Source organism: Desmodus rotundus, chromosome 2 (genome assembly GCF_022682495.2).
Source record: "Desmodus rotundus isolate HL8 chromosome 2, HLdesRot8A.1, whole genome shotgun sequence".
NCBI classification, from domain to species: Eukaryota; Metazoa; Chordata; class Mammalia; order Chiroptera; family Phyllostomidae; genus Desmodus; species Desmodus rotundus.
The window spans coordinates 116,878,374-116,896,582 of record NC_071388.1 but is presented as its reverse complement, the minus strand read 5'-3'; the positions used below and the strand labels follow the sequence as shown (position 1 = coordinate 116,896,582).

The following is an 18,209-nucleotide window of genomic DNA, read 5'->3' as shown; positions in this document are numbered from 1 at the left end:
CCCGGAACTTTCCCACTCCACTTTCTGCCTCAAGGCTATGGCCGGAGCTAAGATTCCTGACCTTGTGACCGGGGTAAAGTATTGCCAGGAATTGGTTAAGTAACTCCCCGGGACGTCATTAGCCAAAAGAGTCTTGGCGGCAGGCGAAGTTCCCTCCTCAGGTGACCCCGGCGTCCCGACAGTCCCTGGACCCTTCCACACTTGCGCGCCGCACCGTTAATTTTCGTTGATTTTCTTGCCTCAGGTCTGCCCTTCCCTTTTGCTTTCCACTACTTTGGCCTCGCCCTTACCTAAAACCACTACGGGAGCACCCTCCGTCCGTCCACACCCACGATCCCCAAACTAGCTCCAGACTCCAGCACCGCAGCATCGGTCACGTGCTGCGCGGCCGCGGCCGCGGCCGAGCGGTGGCGAGAGAGCGGGGCGGGGCAGGCGTGCGGAGCCCGTCTCCTCCCCCAACCCCCACGCCGGAGACGGCTGGTCATTGGCGAAGAGTACCCCCAGCCTCCTGAGGCTTGGAAGCTCCGCTTCAGATTGGCTACTAGATGCTCAGTGGGCATGGCCTCCGGGGTAAAGGAGCGGAAGGGAGGGCGCGCTCTCGCGAGGCGGGGTTGCCTAGGCGACGCCGGGGGCGCGCTCAGGAGTGGGGAAGCGGTCCCCTGCTGCTCAGTGACAAATCGGCTGGGGACTGCTGGGGTCCGGCCCCGGGAGAAGGCGAAGGGGAGGGCGGGGCTGGATTAAGTGCGGCTTGGGGGTTGCGGACAGCTGAGGCGGCGCCGGACGGGTCCCAGGTGAGAGAGTCCGGGCCTGGCAGGACCCCTTAGGGGCGGGCTGGGGAGCGGGTTGGGGAAGTGGGGTTGGCTGCCCGGCGCTGGGTGGCCTCCTGGCCCGGCGCTTTCCACGCAGGGTTTTGAGGGCGACGCGGGAGCAGCGACCCCGGGAGGTCCCCTGGAGAAAGCCTCCGGGCCTCCTAGATCGGTCTGGAGCTGAGGAAATGGGGGCGGCGCCCCAGCTTCTCCCTTTTCTCCGCTCCTTCCCTGTTCCCACTAATGGCCTCTGCTTCCACTTCCTGCCCTTTCGGGCCTCCAGCCCGAGGAAGGTCCACTTCCTCAGCCCCTTAGTTGCCGCTGTGGGCAGGGTAAGAGCTAAAGTGTTGCAAGAACTTCTAAGTACCTTAAGATCTTGTGCTTGGACTGAACAGGGCCATCTTCCAAAAGTTGTTCGGTCCGTTTTTGGTCCTGTCTTGCCAATGAGCATAAAGTTGCCCCCGCCCCCTTAGTTTCTTCCAGATAGAGGCTGGCACGGGTTGTGGCTTCTAATAGGAAGAAGCACAATGGACTTGAACCGTTTGCCTGGACCAGGCTTCAACACCTCTCTTCTTGCTCTCTTATAGGTAAAATAGCTTTATTCGTGGTTGGTTCAGAACTGCTAGTGGCAGAGATAGCTGCGCCCAGGCTGCTTGTTTGAGGTGTCCTTTCTGTGCTCATTTTCAGGTGAATACTGGAAACGTAACTTTGATGTTATCAGGTGAGTCTTCTGGGGAGAAGTTCTTGTGTTTGATGGACTGATTTAGAATTGCCAGTGAAAGAGGCTTGCTTGGCTGATTATTCATTTGAGTTATCTGTGCCTTGATTTCAACCATTCTAAGAACAGTGAACTTTCTGCTTTGTCCTACTTTCTTAACCTCATTTCTTTTTGTTAAGTTTTGGGGATGGATAGTGGGCACTGATTATCAGCACGGACAGCCTGTCTTTTAGATATGTAAATGAACCATGTTTTAAGCAGAGCACCAAGATTCTTGGATGGCAAAGCTTGAAAGTTAAGGCAATGTTTCTTAAACCTGCAGCAAAAGAATTAGAATATTCAGAAATGGGATGACTGTGAATGGTAGCATTGAATACTGGGAAGAACTGGAGGGCAGGGCGTGAAGAGCTAGGTTTGCTGATGGTTCCAAAACTTTATTAGTGGTGTGATTTTGAGTATGGCTTTCACCTCTCTGTGCTGCAGAGTTTACAGCTATAAAAAGATGATAATATATTTTTAAAACTGTGCTAATAGTTATCCTACTATTAAATGGATTAAATGAAGTAAGGAGCCTTTAAGGTGTTCTTTGTGGTAGTGGGGGTGGGGTGGAGATAGGGGTGGGAATAAGGCCAGGGAAGGACATCTCCTGTGTGTGGTTTTAATCGAGTCAGCTAGTGTACTTTCCTCTGACCACAACTGGGTCTTTCCTTCCTTTTCCATTTACTTTATTTCTCATTGCAAAAGTGGGTGCTCTTATTTGAGATCTCAGCAAGATTTCCCTACGCCTGAGGAGCAGAAGCTTTCCCAGGATTTTGTGTGGAAAAAAGTGGAGGTATAAATTATTAGATATCTTTTGGGAATAAGGGACCTAGACACATGAATATCGGAAAACAAGAATTGGAGCCTCAAATGGGATCTAAACAGGTCTTGGTAGAAGGTGGAAGGAGTGGAAGAGAAAAGTTTTAAATTCATGCCTTAGCTGAAGATGGTTTGAGACTGGAAATTTTTAATCCAGAGTTGAGATAATCCTTTGTGCCATATCACCCAGTCCCACAATACCTCTTTGCATTCAGTTACTAAATTTTTATCCAGCCACTGGATTTGGAAACGTCATTGGAAACCTTTTCTGAAAGCTAAATTTGGAATCAATACAGCAACCTAGAACTATAGTGTTGGAAGAGATCTTGGTGAACTCTTCTAACGTTTCCAGTGTATTTGTCCCAAGATGTGCAAGAGTCCTGCTTTTCATTGGTTACAAGTACTTCTAAACAGATAGCCCCTGTGCTTACATATGCAAGACACCTGGACTTTTTTTTTTAAAGTGAATTCATATGGCTGAGGGTAAGTCTGAATCAGAGAGCCAGAGTACCAGAGAAAATGGAGCTCACATGGAGGATGGTGGGGTGGGTAAGGAGGAGGAGGGTGACTAATGTTTACTGTGTATCAGCTATCTGCTTGTTATAGACTCGCTGATCTAACCGACACCAGATAAATATCTGGCCTTGGAGATAATATTTGACCTTGAGCGATCTCCTTTAGTTCCTCAGTTCTTTTGGTACCTAGGAACACAAGTATGGGTGTGTATGTGTACATATTCTTAGATATGTCAAAAGTAAAGGGGCCAGTAGGACAGAGGAAAGAAAGATGAAGAGAGCGTGGAAGCTGAGTGTCAAAACCCCAACGTATGTAGTTACTGTGGCCAACTACAAAATGCCACCCAGGTCTCAATTTCAAGTTTATGTTACTTTTAAAGAAAGTAACTGCTTACAGAGAACTGAATGTTCTCTGTTATGGTTGTAGATGAACCTTTAGGGATTTTTTTGCTTTTTAGATATTGAAATATAAATGCTGAAGAAGGTGCTATTGATAATTGGTAATATATTATTGTCATCATTGCTTTTGTCATTGGTTTGTGGGCAACTTATATATAGCACCTTTTAGGTCCACTAGATTGGGAATTGACATAGCAACTACTAAGTTAGGTCAGACCCAAATTAAAATAGTCCAAGTTATATACTTTTACTTAGCATATGGCATATGAGTTAAAAGAAATATAGTAGTTTGGTCCTCTAACATTTGTTTGTCTTTTGAATGAATTTTCTACCTCTGTGTGATAAATCATGCCAAACGTGGCCACTTAAAACAACAAACATTTATTATCTCAGTTCTCAGTTATATCTACAGTTTCTGAAGTTCAGGAATCTGGGAGAAGCTTGGCTGGGTGTTTCTGGCCCAGAGCCTCTCCTGAGGTTGGAGCCACGGAAGGTGTGCCTGGGGCTGGAGAACATGCTTCCAAGAGGGCTCCCTCCGGTGGCTCGTGGCCAGAGGCCCGGGCTCGCCACCATGTGGGCTCCTCCATAGGACTCTGTGACGTGGCAGCTTTTCTCCAGAGCAAGTGACCTGAGAGAGACAGAGAGAAACAGAGAGAGAAAGAGAAACAGAAACAGAGAGAAAGACAGAGGATGGTCAAGATGGAAATTGCAGCATCTTCATATCCAAGCTTGCAAGTGACAGACCATCACTTTTACCAGCACACAGACCAGCCCTGGTGCAGCGTGGGAGGGAGGGGGCTGACCACACAAGGGGAGCCTGAGGATCATTGGCATTTTGGATGCCAGCTCCCACAATTTCCTTTTTCAGGTTTAGACCTTATATTATTGAGAAAAATCTTTGTTTCATATGCTTGCTAAAGTATGTACTATAGGAGGTTAAAATATAGCTAGAGTTTTTACTCTTCTAGAAACTTTTAATATTTTACTTACTTCTGGTTCTTCATGGTCAGATGCTAGAATTAATAAGCCAAATATGGAAATTAGAAATTTAAATCTTGCTGGCCCCTAAACCAAATAGAATAGCTGAGTTTTTTTAATCCTAAAACAAATTGATAAAAAACTATTGTCAAAATGATCTCCTTGATGAATAGCTTAAAATTAGTCCTTAATCATCTGTGTATGTTTAAAAATAAAACTCCCTGGCAAAGTAACTGAAAAAATCTTGGTGAACCTAAATCAAACCCCCTGCCCCCAGTTATTTTAAATCTTTGGACAATATTTCTTTGCTCAGCAATTCCTCATTCCTGTTTTGAAACTTGGATACATTTTAATTGTATTTGGATAGAAGGGCTTTTTTCTTTTAGCTTCTCAGTGAAATCTGAGGTGTCTGTAGGTGGAGAGGAAAGTTAAGGAGTCCTGAGCCTGAAGCCTGATTAAATGACTTCTGATTTTCCTTTCATCTTTAAACATTCTAATATTTTCATGTAACAAAATCCTTTGAATCCAACATATTTATAACAAGAGAGTTCATAAATCATGTGAAATTATAACTTCAGATAATGAAGTCTCCTGAGAATCATTTTTGTTCATCCCAGCCCCGTTGAAGATGGGTAGAGTCACCATTAGGCAGGCTGGAAAGGTCAGCACAATTTGATTTCCTTACTTCTGAGATTTTTGGCGCTTTCCCTATTCGCTGCCCTAATTTGTGAGCTAGAAAAGAAAAAACTTATTTTTCTTATCTTTCATCCTACCTCTCCCATCATCCTCCTCCTTCCTCTACCCGCCTCCTCCTAATAAAAACAGGAAAGGACTGGTGGCCAGTCATTTATTATGGATTGTCTGATCCTAGTATTAGGAGAGGATTTTAGTCAGTGTGGTAGTTCTCACATATTAAGCCTTAAGAAAAAAGTCTCCAATTATATCTGCTCAGTAAGTTCTGCCATTTTTTTAAAAACTTCTAAAAAGGTTTTATACCCAATACCAGTGTGGTGTGGGTAGGGTGTGGGGGGGCGTTCCCCACACCACCAAGCAATTCTCAATCACCAACCAGGCGTCCTACAATTCATCTCAATTCTGACACTTGCTGTCCAGACACGGCATCAGATTTCTCAGGTTGAGGGCTCAGTCTCATAAGACCGCCTCCACTTCAGACACCAGTAATAAGCCCAGGTTGTTACCTGTGCTTCTGACCAAGTGGCTACAGATTGAAGGTTCCCATGACCCCTCCTTGGATTTCAGATGCCGTTCAGGTTGTTATCTATACTTTTATGACCCACTACTGGCTGTAAATCAGAGGTTCCCACAACTCCTTCCTTGGGTTCGATTAATTTTCTAGAGCTTCTCACAGAACTCAGGAAACTGGTTTACTCACTAGGTTACCTATTTATGGCAAAGAGTATGAAAGGACATGGATCAACATAGGGTGAGTCCTGAGCAAAGGAGCTTCTGTCCTTGAGGAGTTTGGGGCGCAGCATGGTGGCACCTGGAAGTGTTCTGGTTCCCGAACCTGGAAACTCTCTGAAACCCTCCTTTTGGATTTCATAGTTATGACTAATTAAATCGTTGGCCATTGGTGATTGATTCAACCTCCAGTCCCTCTCTGCTCCCCAGAAATTAGGGGGTGGGACTAAAAGTTCCAACCCTCTGTTCAATGTTGGTTCCCCTGGCACCCAGATCCCCACTACTTAGGTGCTTTCCAAAAGTCACTTCATTAGCATAAACCAAAATATATTTCTTAAAAATCACAATGTTGCAGCCTCCTAAGTAGTTGTAGAATCTAGCTGTGTTCCCCATGTCTACTGTCATCCCCTTAGGCCACCACTGTCTCTGGTCTAGCCTGCTGCATCTCCCACATCTGCTCGAGACCTCTCCGTTTTTCCATACTATAGTTAGAATGATCTTTTCAACATGCAGGTCTAATTATGTTACTTATTTGCTTGAAACACTTCAATGGCTTTCCAGTGCTTTCAGTAAAAAATCTAAAATCTCTAAACTATGGGGCTTACTGGGCCATAACTGACCTGGCCCTTACTTTCCTCTAGTTTCATCTCATACCAGACTCTGCCTTCTTCTTTCTGCTGTAGGCAGCCACAAGGATCTTTCTTCATTTTGATTGTATCTTGCTTCAGGTCTTCCTAAAGGCAATACTACAAGAGAGTAGAGCGGGTGAAAGGGATTGGAGTGCTTGGCCTACTCTGGAGCTAGAAGAAGACAAAGCTGGCTAGGGACTGGTTGATGTACGGTCTTGTAGGCCATGGAGAACAGAGGGCTCGGATTTTACTCATGGTGAGCCATTAAAAGAGCTTTAAGCACACTTTTATTTGCAGTTTTAGAAAATCCACAGTACAGGCTCTGTGGAGAACAGATTGAAGAGAAGCTGAAGTAGCACTGAGAAGTCAGTTAGGAAGCTTGGCTGTTAAGTGGTTGGTGGCTGGGACTGGGGTGTGGCTGAGGAGATGGAAGAAGCGGATAGATTTAAACTTTATTTTGGAGATGAAATCAGTAGAGTTGTCACTGGAAAGGGACTGGGACCAAGGCGGGTCTTCCCCAGCACTGTCTGGAATGAGTGGGTTCTTGACTTTGTGTAGGAAAGATTTCACGACGTGAGTCCTGGTGATTTTGAGAGTGCCTCAATTAAAGCTGGGGACATGTGACAAAGGAAGGGCTTAAGATAGAAGAGGCAAGATCACAGCAACAGGAGTGAGCCTAGGTGGGGCTGCCTTGGCCCTTTAGAAAGGAAGTCACAGAGGAAGAAGTGAGTGAGAAGTGCGTGGACTCAGGAAACAAGTTACAGAGGCAAAAGGAGGGCCCTTGGAAATGGGTTCAGGTGATGAGTCCAGGACAACCTGCCATTGCCAGCTGCTCCCCTGGTTGCAAGTCTTGTGGGGACCCTGAGAGCTTAGGAGGAAGAGAGCAGCGACACACACCTGAGGAAAGAAGGGGGGTGAAGGTGTGGGCATGCTCTGGGTTCTTTGTCTTAAAGGTTTTTATCTGTTTTCAAAAGGTGGGAATTTTGGGGGGGCCTCAAGGGATGATCTCCGTAGAATATTCATTAGCTTTACAGTTGTGTCCTTTATATGCTGATACATCAAAATGAGTGTATCAGGGTCATTCTGTGGTCATTTTCACCTTCAAGGAATGTCACCAAAGAGGGACTGGGACTGAGGTGGGTCTGCCCCCTGCTGGTCTAGAATGTGTAAACCATTTGCTCCTAAGTGTCCTTGGTTAGGGAAGATAAGACCTTGCAATTTATTTTCTGACTGTAAATTGCTCGGTTGTTTAACTATCTCTCAGTTTCCCTATTCCACTTGCCAAGGAATTTTCCTAGCTTCTTACTATCCTGCCTCATAAGCAGCCATGTTGGTCATCAATTGAGTTGGGGGAGAGGCAAAGGGAATCAAAGATGACTTCCAGGTTTTTGGTTTGTAGTAATGCCTTGTATATGACTAGTTACTCCAGTAACTACTAAATGGGGATTTGCGAAGCTGTGGATTTTAATGGGTGGGGTGGGGGGGCAAGAATCAGGAATTGTTTTGGGGATGGTGTGAGGTTCTTTCTGGATACCCATGTGGGCAGAAGTGGCAGTTAGACAGAAGGAAACGAGTCTGGAGGTCAGGAGAGAGATCCGGGCTACATTGGAAAAGTTTGGGAGCTGCACCTAAAGTTGTTGGTATGGATGAGATCACGGAGCGAGAGGGTGTGGAGATGAGAAGGGTGAGCTCTGAGGAACGCTGACATTTCAAAGTCAGGTAGAGGAAGAAGACCTCGCAGACCACACAGCGAACCAGGTGCTAGAGAAACCACAAGCGCTGTGGGAGGATGTGGTGCTATGGAGGCCGGAGCGGCAGACTCTGGAGGGAGATACCCGGAGGGATCTTGACTTGGCCTGCTAAGGGCCTTCCCCTTTCCAGGCAAAGTTTTGTCACATTTGCTATGTGCTCATTTTTCAAAGGAGGAGGGGGAGGGGATGGGAGAGTAGAAAGAAACGTTTATATAGGCGTTTGCAATGTGGAGTTTATTGGTGTTTTGACAAAACCAGTTTCCATGAAGTTGTGCTGGGCAACAAAGCCAGAGTAGAAGGCACTTCATCAATGAAGTAGTTAGGAAGCCTTGCCGCTCGAGTGGGGTCTGTGGGCCAGCAGCATCATCTTGGAACATGTTGGCAGTGCAAAGCCTTGGGCTCCACCCCAGGCCCACTAATTAGAATATACATTTTAACAAGATTCCCAGGAAATTTGTATCTACATTAAAGTTTGAGGAGAGTTGTTGTAGATAACCAAGGCTATAGAGGAACTGTGTCACCTGCTAAAGGGACATGTGGGGATCAAAAAGATGAGTGTTCAGGATGAAGATTAAATAAAGGAGGCTGTGGGCTGTTGGGAGATGATCCTGCAGAGAGGTAAATACTGACTCATGATGCACAAAAGAGGGTGATGGCTGGGACGATGCTGCGGGGCTTGGGGTGGTAGGTGCATGCAGTCCAATGCCTCTGTGGAGGGCATGGCGTTTGCCAAAAGCAGGAGTGTGCTCTCCATGTAGCCAGAGGCAAGGAGGAGACGGGTGTGGATGCTGATAGGTTTGTAGATTTGGTGGAGGAGCGATGAGGGAGTTTGTGCTTAAAGGCTTCTGTTGGGGAAAAATGGGATAAGGTCATCTTGTAGTTGGGCAGTATGGGGTCCAGCCACTTGTGGCCATGTATATGTATAATATGACAATTTGGGGGGAAAGGAAATAGGTTTTTATTAATAGCATTCCCAGTTCGAGGGGGCTGGGAACATTTTTGCTTCGAACTGAGTGAGTCCACCTTTGCCATAAAACACAGTCATCCCCAGGAAGATTAAAGTCCAAATCCATGTCCAGAAGTTTTTCATGATTGTTTATCTGTAGTTTAAGGTTGTTATTTAAATGGGTCTTTGTCTCTAGAGTTTTATGCCCTTTTTTTTTTTTTTTTTTTTTGGTGCCTGAGTTGTTGTTGCCTTATAGTTCCTGTCTTTTTAGGGTCTGGGATGTGTTGTCAGATTATTCCAGACAGTTGTTAAGGGGAAGCTTCATTTGTGAGGAATGTCTCAGCTCATGTCTTCGTGTATTGTTCTTAGAGCGAGAAAGTGGAAGTAGTCCATGTTGTCCGTGTGCCATGTGTTGGGTGGTAGTGTCCCAAGGGCTGGAGCCCAGCGAGGAACGTATCTCAGTGTGGGACCTTGTCTTCAGGAACTGGCTTCCAGCTGTGCAGGGCCTAAGGCCTGAGCCATCCCAGCAGATGCTGCTCCCGCCTGTGCAGGGCAAAGCAAGAGTCAAAGAAGCCAAAGGGCCAAGAGACCTGAGAGTGAGTTTCTGCCTGTCTTTTGTTTAAAAGTTTCACCCAGAATCCCATGTGCTCTGGAAGTCAGTGGGAGTGTTGAGCTTTTAAATTAATGAGGGCCAGTGTCAGTCATATTTGTCTTTTCTCCTTTTTTGGTTGAGATGTTTAGGAAGGGGGCAAAGTCTCCAGTCACACATGCTGTCTCTGTACAAGCTCCCTTATGCTGAGTCAGGAGCTGCCTGGCTCCCTGGGGCAGTCTCCCTACTCCAGTGGCCAGTCCCTTCACAGAGAGGGGTTTTCTCCCCTGCCTTCTCCAACAATTTGGTCTGACCCCTCTGTTACAATTTCTAGAGAGTGTAGGGGAGAATCACAGTAAGACTTCTAGGAAGTATTGAGTGGATGTCCATTTCTGGTTTGTGATCATAAATGCTTTTAATGTGAAGGTTCATACGGCTGGTTGCATGATTTTCTTTCCCTCCAGAAAGCAGCAGTTGCCTGCCAGGTGCAGGTGTGAAGAGCCTGGTGAAAGGAGCGCGGGAGGTGACCGTATTTCCAGGAGGGCTTTTATAATGTCAACAGTGGTGTGGAGGCTGGAGAAAGAGGGAATTTGAGGCCAGACTGAGCTGGTACACAGGAAGGGCTGGAGGTCAGTGCTTGCAAGTGTCTAGGAGTCAAGAGATTGGTGGGTGGGTATTTGAGCAAATGAACTAGAAGGTGGTGGCCGAGGCTGGACAGTTAGGGGAGAAAACTTCCTGAAGGTGATGAAGTTCGGCGTACACCCCTAGCAGAGTGAGGAAGCATGAAGTAAAAAGTTTCTGGAGAAGAGAAGGTCAAGGACATGAGAGATGCCAAGCTTTTAGATAGGCCATCCATATGAATGTAGAGGTCACTGAGGAAGATGCCAGAAGTTGGGCGGGAAGGAAGTCTGTGAACCGTTAGCAAATAACATTAGTAAGTGAGGGAAATGAGGAGGAGGTCTATAAGATGACAGCAGCCAGGTGGAAAAGGGCATTAACCATGTCCTAAGGAAGGAGGAGATTATTGGACCTAGGGAAGTACTGAATTGGAAGTGACAGTAGAGAAAGAGGAAGGGCTCTTATCACCTCCTGGCCCTGAGGCACATGGCATTTGTGTCCCCAGGGCACACCCAAGTTTCAGGGAAAGCCAGAAGGTAGACAACATTCTTAGAAGAGGTGGAGGGTCTTGAAGAGTTTGCTGATGTTCCCAAGGGCTTGGGATGGTGTGGTGGTGGGACTAGTCATTTCAGGGGATGGATGCTCTTGTGGTATGAGAATCTCTCTCCGTAAGAGGGAAGAGTGGGGATGCCTGCATTTCGGTGGTGACTCAGTAGAAGGCTGTGACCCTCTTAGAGAATGGTGAACTCTGTTCTAACGCTGTGGTTGCCAGATCTTGGCTGGGTCCATGGCAGTTTCCTGGTTCTGGTTCCCTAAGTCTTTGTACACTGACACAGCAGGGAAGAGAAGGAAACGAAAGACTGTTTCTGTTAGAGAAATTTCAGGACCTGCTTGGGGAGACTTAGGGCTGGTCATGAAATGCCCATCAATAATACCTCTGAAGGTCTGTGACATTGTCTTTTGGGGTGATAGAGAAGAAAGAAAGGTCTGAAGGACCTCCGTTGACGATAATAATACTCCTACTCTTATTTCTGTATTGAAAATGCTCTCAAAGCCTTTAGTGCTATTAAAAAGAAACAGCAGCTCCAAAATGGAGTTACTTTTGCTAGGCCTCTCCTAAGACTTAATACCTAAACTAATTGCAGTTTCAGCCTCTCCCAGGAATGGAATTTTAGACCAATCAATCTGGAATTCCCTGGTCAGCAGTAGTGAGGTCATCTGCCCATACCCTTCCCGTCCCCTAAGGGAAGGTGACCTTGGCCTGAAAGAATTCACTTGTTTAACTTTCTTGCCCACCCTCTTTATGCCTATAAGAACCTTCCATTTCGTATATCTTCTGTGTGCCCTTTTAGTTGTTACATGGGTGGCTTAATAAAGCTGATTAGATTTTCAAATTTCCTAATTTGAGTTTGTTCTTCAGCAGTACATACTTCCCCATTTATTCCTTTCTAGTTACTCTGTGAGATAGGCAGGGCAAGTACTGTCCTTGTTCCTTGGGTGGAGAACTGAGGAGCAGTGGGGTGAGGTGACTTGCCCAGTCAACAGTGAGTGAGTGGCTAAGTGAGGTCCACAAGCCAGAACTCTGCCTTTCTAGTGTGGTGATCTAGATGGGTGTCACCTCATTTGTCAGTACAGAGAAGTCCCCTTTGCCTTATCTCTCCATGGCTCCAATTTCTTTCTCAAGACTTTTTAAAATATCAGAGTGTTATTCAAAAAACAGTTAAGTGATTATTCAGAGCCAGGTATTATTGTAGGTGTTTTCTTATTTAATCTTCACAGTAACCCTGAGGATGCAGATGTTTATATTTTATAGATCAGACTGAAGCTAAGAAAAGCAGCTTAGTCCAGGTTATTAGTTTCCTAATGGTAGACCCCAGACTTCAAGTTGTTAGGATGGTCAGTGATGTGGGCTATGGAAGAATTCACAAAGAGAAGGAAATGTAGAGAGTAAAGATTGTATTCCCTGTCCGAGAAAGGAGAGGGGCATGGTGTGGAGAGATACGCCAGCATTGAGGGGTGGGGGCTTTGGGCTTTTATGAATTATAATTGGGTTAAAAAAAAGGATGGGGGTGCTGTTGGGAGGGCCTTGGGCTGTTGTAACATGGGGCTGCAGTTCGTTCCAGTATTATCTTTTGCCTGTGGCTGTAGGGAGCCCTTAGTTACATTCTGTTCTTGCTTTCCAGTAATTTCCAGTCCTGGGGACAAGCTCAGAGGAGTAGAATGGCAGTCATGTTCAACAAGGTCATGGGCCTGCTTGGCAAATGGCGCCGTGATAGCAAGTGGCACAAGATTTGTCCTTTAAAGTGTGTCCTCGGGAGAGGATAAAAAAAATGTGTTATACTATACATAATATAAAATTTACCACTTAAACCATTTGTAAGTGTACAGTTATCATTCACATTGTTATACAATCACTATCCCTGTCCAAAACATCTTTGATCACAGCACCCTGCAACCTTGTGCCCACTAAACACTGCTCCCACCCTTCCCTCCGCCCTAGCCCTTGGCAACCACTATTCTACCTCCCATCTGTATGAATTTGGCTGTTCCGGATATTTCATACAGGTGGAATCATATGGTATTTGTCCTTTGTGTCTGGTTTAGTTCATATAGCATAATGTCCTCAAGAGTCATTCATGTTGTAGTATGTGTCAGAATTTCACTCCTTTTTAGACTGAATGATATCTGTTGGATGGCTGTACCACATTTTGTTTACCATTCATCCACCAGCGGACACTTGGGTTGCTTCCACATTTCGACTGCTGTGAGCAATGCCGCTGTGAACATGGTTGTACAAAGATGTATTTAAGTCCTGCTTTCACTTTTTGGGGGGTGTATAATAACTGTTTTTTGTTGCACTTTCCTCCCAGGTCTTTGTTTTAGAACTTGTGCTGTAGTTGCCTGTGCATGTTTCTCTGTTTAATGAGCTTTCTGATCCATAGTTTTGTGCCATTGGTATCAATTCCAGTATCTCACACCAAGTTTGAAGGTCTTCCCCACCCCACCGCAATCCGCTCATGGAGCAGCCCAGTGTTGGGGCTCAGAGCGTGGGCGCTGAAGCTAGACTGCTGGGGTTCTAATGCTAGCTTTGCCATTATTTAGCTAAGTGATCATGCAAATTATACAAGTTCTGTTGGATTGCATGCAGTATACTAGTAGAAGTGGAAATAATAGCAAATCTCTAAACGGGATTTTATTTAGGTAAATAATTCTGAACAGGGACACGAATGCGAGTTCCAAATCTGATCTTCGGCTATTGAGAGATGAAGTAGCTCTAATGTCCCTGAGGCTGCTCTTGCAGGAAGAAGGAGCTGGGGTTTGGGTTATATAAATTGGTAGAACTCTCTAAGGCCAGCAAAATCCCCAGATCCGTTGAGGGTGAGGGCATGGTGGGAGAGGACTTCATTTTAGAAAAACTATCCATTTAGAAAAAGTCAGAGCTCGGATATGGACAACAGTATGTTGATTGTGGGGGGCAGGGGGAAGAGGGTAAATGAGGTGGAAGAGGATATGGGGGAGATACATGGTAATGGAAAAATACAGTATAATAAAATTTTAAAAATCAGAGCTTGCAAATTAATTCCTACCATTTCTTGGTGCTTTGTAGTTCAGGAAAGTCATCATATAAGTTGACTTTTCAAAGTTTACCTGCAATAACTTGTCCTTTTGCGGTCTCACAACCCCCAGATGGATAACTCATTTTTTTATTCACCACGTATTGAGCATCTCCGAAGTACCAGGCACACTGGGCACTCAAAAATGAATGGGCAGCTCTCAGTGTGGTGGGAGAGACAGACCTCATCCAGGAGATTGCTGGTTTACCTCCATGGAAGAGTAGGCTGCATTGATAGATGTGGGGCCTACTTAGACTGGGAAGAGCTATGAATCAGCTGTGTGCAGGGAGGGAATTAGGAAGGTGGTGGGGGGAGCATTTAGGCTGAGTGTGAAATTACAGGTAATCCTTCATCAGGAGGAAGGGCAGTCCTGGCAGAAGGAATAACAAGCTTAGAGTTATGAACCAGAAGCAGGGTGCTTAAGATTAGCTACTTCAGAGCTTTCTGGTTTTTGTTTTAGTTAATTTAGTTTGTTAATTTGGTTTTTGCTTTTCTTTTGGTGGGAGAACAGATACAGAAAAGTTCCTTAGGGAACAGAAATACGTAAAACAAATTTCCTTAGGCACACAGGGTCACTAAGTTGTTTTGCAGATTTAATTTCAGAAAAAATTAAAACAAAAAATTGGAAAGGAACCTAGATCATTTCATTCAACTTCCTTATTTTTGCAAGCATGGAAGTGGAGTCACACATGTATGAGAATACAAAAACATTCTATTCCCTGATGCTAATGACAGTAGCAGCTGCACGGGGGGAGGGAAAATTTGAGTTTCCTCCTTTCAGTCAGTGTGTGTGGGCAAGGCCCAGTGTGCAGAAGGGGAGCTGAGAACTGGGTTGCCTTGCCAGGCCTCTCACTACTGGAATGCCCCAATTAACGAAAAGCAGTAAAAATACACGAATGTATCAAATAGAGCAGTCAAGGCCGAGTTAATAGGAAGATTCCATTTAATAGAAAGATGTAACAGAGGTGCAGGAGCAGCTGTACTGAGTTTGTATCTGTTAAAGATTGTTAGCCAACCGATAAGAAATTCTTCTTTGGGTGACCAGCAGGCCCCGGAGCTGAGGGATTCCGAGCCACTTGTGTGGAGTCCTGTTGCTTAGCCATTCAGGCTCTGCTCGCCACCACACGGGTCAGTCAGAAATCACGGTCCATTGAGTAACAGCCAAATGATCAGAAGTCATTATTTAAATCAGTGGGTAAAATGATAGATCTCATAAAAACTAGGGTGCTCTAGGGTCTTTGCATATTGTATTGAAATACCAAACCACCAAGGCTACGGTTTTTTGTTTACTCTGAGTCTTGTTTAGTAAATAAACTTACTTTACTTAATAACATAATCACTTACATTTTTTATGCTTTTGACCGTAAGTAATGGAAATAAGATGTGGGTGAGTCCAGGTGTTAAATTGACACTATACCAGATTTTATGATGACCAGAGTTTGGGTAAAATTCTGATATTTAAAATTTAATTTAAAATTAAGATATTTAGGTTGCAGCATGATTTATGTGATCGTAAAGGGAAATATTCCTACAGGAGGAAAAAATTGGACCTGGTGCCTCCGCTCATGGAAGTTAATTGTAGTAGAAGAAATAAGTGAAAAGCAGAAAAAGAAATTGTGAGTGATCTGCAGTGAAAAAAGCAAAGGGGCTGAAGTGGAGGAAGGTGGATGGGGTGGGGGGGGGGGGCTTACTGAGGTGAGGAGATCCAGGAAGGCCTCTCGAAAAAAGTGACATTTAGGATGAAACCTACAAGAGAAGGCATTAGGTTTGTGAATGTTAACTGGGAAAAGGGTTGGGGTTGGGAGGGGGCAGTGGGTGGGGGAAGAGTAGTAGGCCATGAGGTTGGAGAGGTGGAGACTGATAGGGGAAGAAAATGGGGTTCTGGATATATCATTTGAGCCCCTGAAGTAAGCATTATTCCTAGACATGTGGTTATTTGAGCCAATAAATAACACTTATTATTATTTTTTTTGCTTAAGCTACTTTAAAATTGTGGTTTCTTTCATTTTGGACAAGAGTCCTAATGATACAGCGGGGCAGAATATTTGAATTCCCTGAAAACACCTTTAGCTGCAGTTGGCTATAAGTGGAGTTCAAGTTTCATTCATTCTGAAGGAAGTATTTTTGCATCACATTTTCCCCTTAACCCTGCCAGAGTCTGGTTCCCTGGACTGAATTGTCTGTCCACTTCTAAAGCTGTAAGTACAGTCAGTTGGGACTCCCTTGGTTGGAAGTGATGGAAACGCTAGGTCAATGAGCTCACACTACAAAGGAGAATTTATTGGGAGGATACTAGTGGAAATCAGTGACTCAGAGGAGAAACAAAAAACCAAGCCAAGTAAGGGGTCGAGGATGTGGCTGGGACTCAGGAGCAGCTGGAACCAGCACCCGGAATGCCACCAAAACTGTTGCATTGTCTGTCTTCATGTGCTCATTCTGTCTCTCTTTCTTGCTGTAAATCAGCCCTTCCTTCTTGGGAAAAAACATAGCTGCCAACTTGTAAAAATGAGTGGCCTGTAGCCATGCTTTTTTTTTTTTTTTTTTTGCCTACAATGCTTTTAAAAATTGATTTAGTTACTAACTTTTAAAAGGGGAGATTTCACATAAAAATCCAAATTCCTGGCATCTCTTAAATCAGGAACCTGACATTCTAAATCCCAGCAAACAGCTGGTGCTGAGGAACTGCCCTTTTAGAAGGGGCAGTGTGTACTGTCTAAAGGGCTACAGTGCCCTACTGCTCTCTTCCTTCTGCCTGGGGCTCCCTTTCCCACTGGAACCATCATGGACCCAGCCCGCTCAGCCTGGTGCCCATACACTGGTTCGAGTCCAGTGCCTTCCTTGGGACCAGTTTCTCCCATACCAACATGGCACATCTTATCTCCCTCACCCCCTCCTCTCTCCTGTAATAACCATGAAGATGGCAGAAGGGAGCAGTTTCTAGAAAAGGGACGCTAGGCAGATAGTATCTTAAGTCACATATTCGGAAAAAATTGTGTGTTATTTAGTGAAGTCTATTTCTAAGCTCATTTTTGCCAGATGTACTTTTGCCCAAATGGCCTGTTATTGTTCTTAATGTGCCATTACTTTAGTATTCCTCTGCTTTTTTATTTTGGAGGAGAGTTGGGAGGACCTTAGAGAAGCTTTAGTGATTTATGGCAAAACATAAAAATGGTATGTGAAAGTATACACCTGTTCTTTTACAGGGTAATAGAAGTATGGTTTGATAACACTTAATCTGAAGATACAGAATTTTGCCATAGATACTTTCTTCTGCCACATAAAGTGGAAGATTTGGAGTGTTTAAACAAATCTTTAAAAAATTGTCCTGAATTGAATTTCTAGGTTTTGTTAAGAGAAGATAGAGCGATTTGTACTTTTTTCCTCAATGTAAAGATTGGTAACCATCCTCAGGAACCTAAAGTAGTTAAGTCCTGTGAGTGTATACATCAGAAATAATAAGCATTTCAGTTGGAACTTACGATGTAACATGGTTTATTCATTTGTTTTTATGGATGATATAAACTGGGACTACAAAAAATTGCTATAAATGTACTAACAATCTTCTAAAACTGATTTAGTAAAAATTAAAATTTAAGTATTAATGGAATTTTTAAAAAGATTTTATTTATTTTTAGACAGAGGGGAAGGGAGAGAGAAAGAGAGGGAGTGAAACATCAATGTGTGGTTGCCTCTCATGCGCCCCCTACTGGGGACCTGGCCCTCCACCTAGGCATGTGCCTGACTTGGAATTGAACTGGCCACACTTTGGTTCACAGGCTGGTGCTCAATCCACTGAGCCACACCAGCCAGGGCTAAGTATTAACAGAATTTAATAAAATCTTTTTGAAACTTGTTTTCTGGTTTCTAGAGTTTCTGTTCTGTTCTAAACTGTGAAAATCCAAGAATGAATTTTTAAGTCAGAATCATTCATTTTTCTTTAAATTTATTTCATTATTTGACATGAGCATACCATTTTAAATCTTCATTATTTTGTCCTGTTTTTGGTAAAATTATATGCTTTTCCAGGCAAACTATTTTTAAAAAATACTTTTTTCTCATTTATTTAGGGCTCCCTGTTTCTGAAGACTTTATTTATTTATTTTTAAAGACTTTATTTATTTTTAGAGAGAGGAGAAGAGAGGGAGAATGAGAAGGAGAGAAATATTGATATAAAAGAAATATCCATCAATCAGTTGCCTCTCCAATGCCTGGGAACCAAACCGGCAGCCTGGGCTTGTGCCCTGATGGGGAATTGAACGAGCAACCTTTCGGTTTGCCGGACCATGCCCAGCCAACTGAACCATACTGGTCAGGGCCTATGTCTGAAGACTTAAAAACTGTAGAGTGAATATGTGAAAATGATTGT

The 18,209-nt window shown here is 44.4% G+C and overlaps 1 protein-coding gene across 4 annotated transcripts in view; it reads left to right on the top strand.

The window, feature by feature from the left end:
* Positions 1 to 608: 608 nt before the first annotated feature.
* The window catches only part of RALB (RAS like proto-oncogene B), a 43,759-nt gene continuing 26,158 nt past the window's right edge, over positions 609 to 18,209 (top strand). The window contains exons 1-2 of one of the 4 annotated variants that reach the window (XM_045203121.2): positions 609 to 791; positions 1,494 to 1,527. The gene's annotated coding sequence lies outside the window, so the exon portion shown is untranslated. Of the gene's footprint in view, positions 792 to 1,310; positions 1,528 to 18,209 lie in introns of those variants that run through there. The other 3 variants (XM_045203120.2, XM_024569721.3, XM_053918574.2) reach the window with 3 other exon arrangements.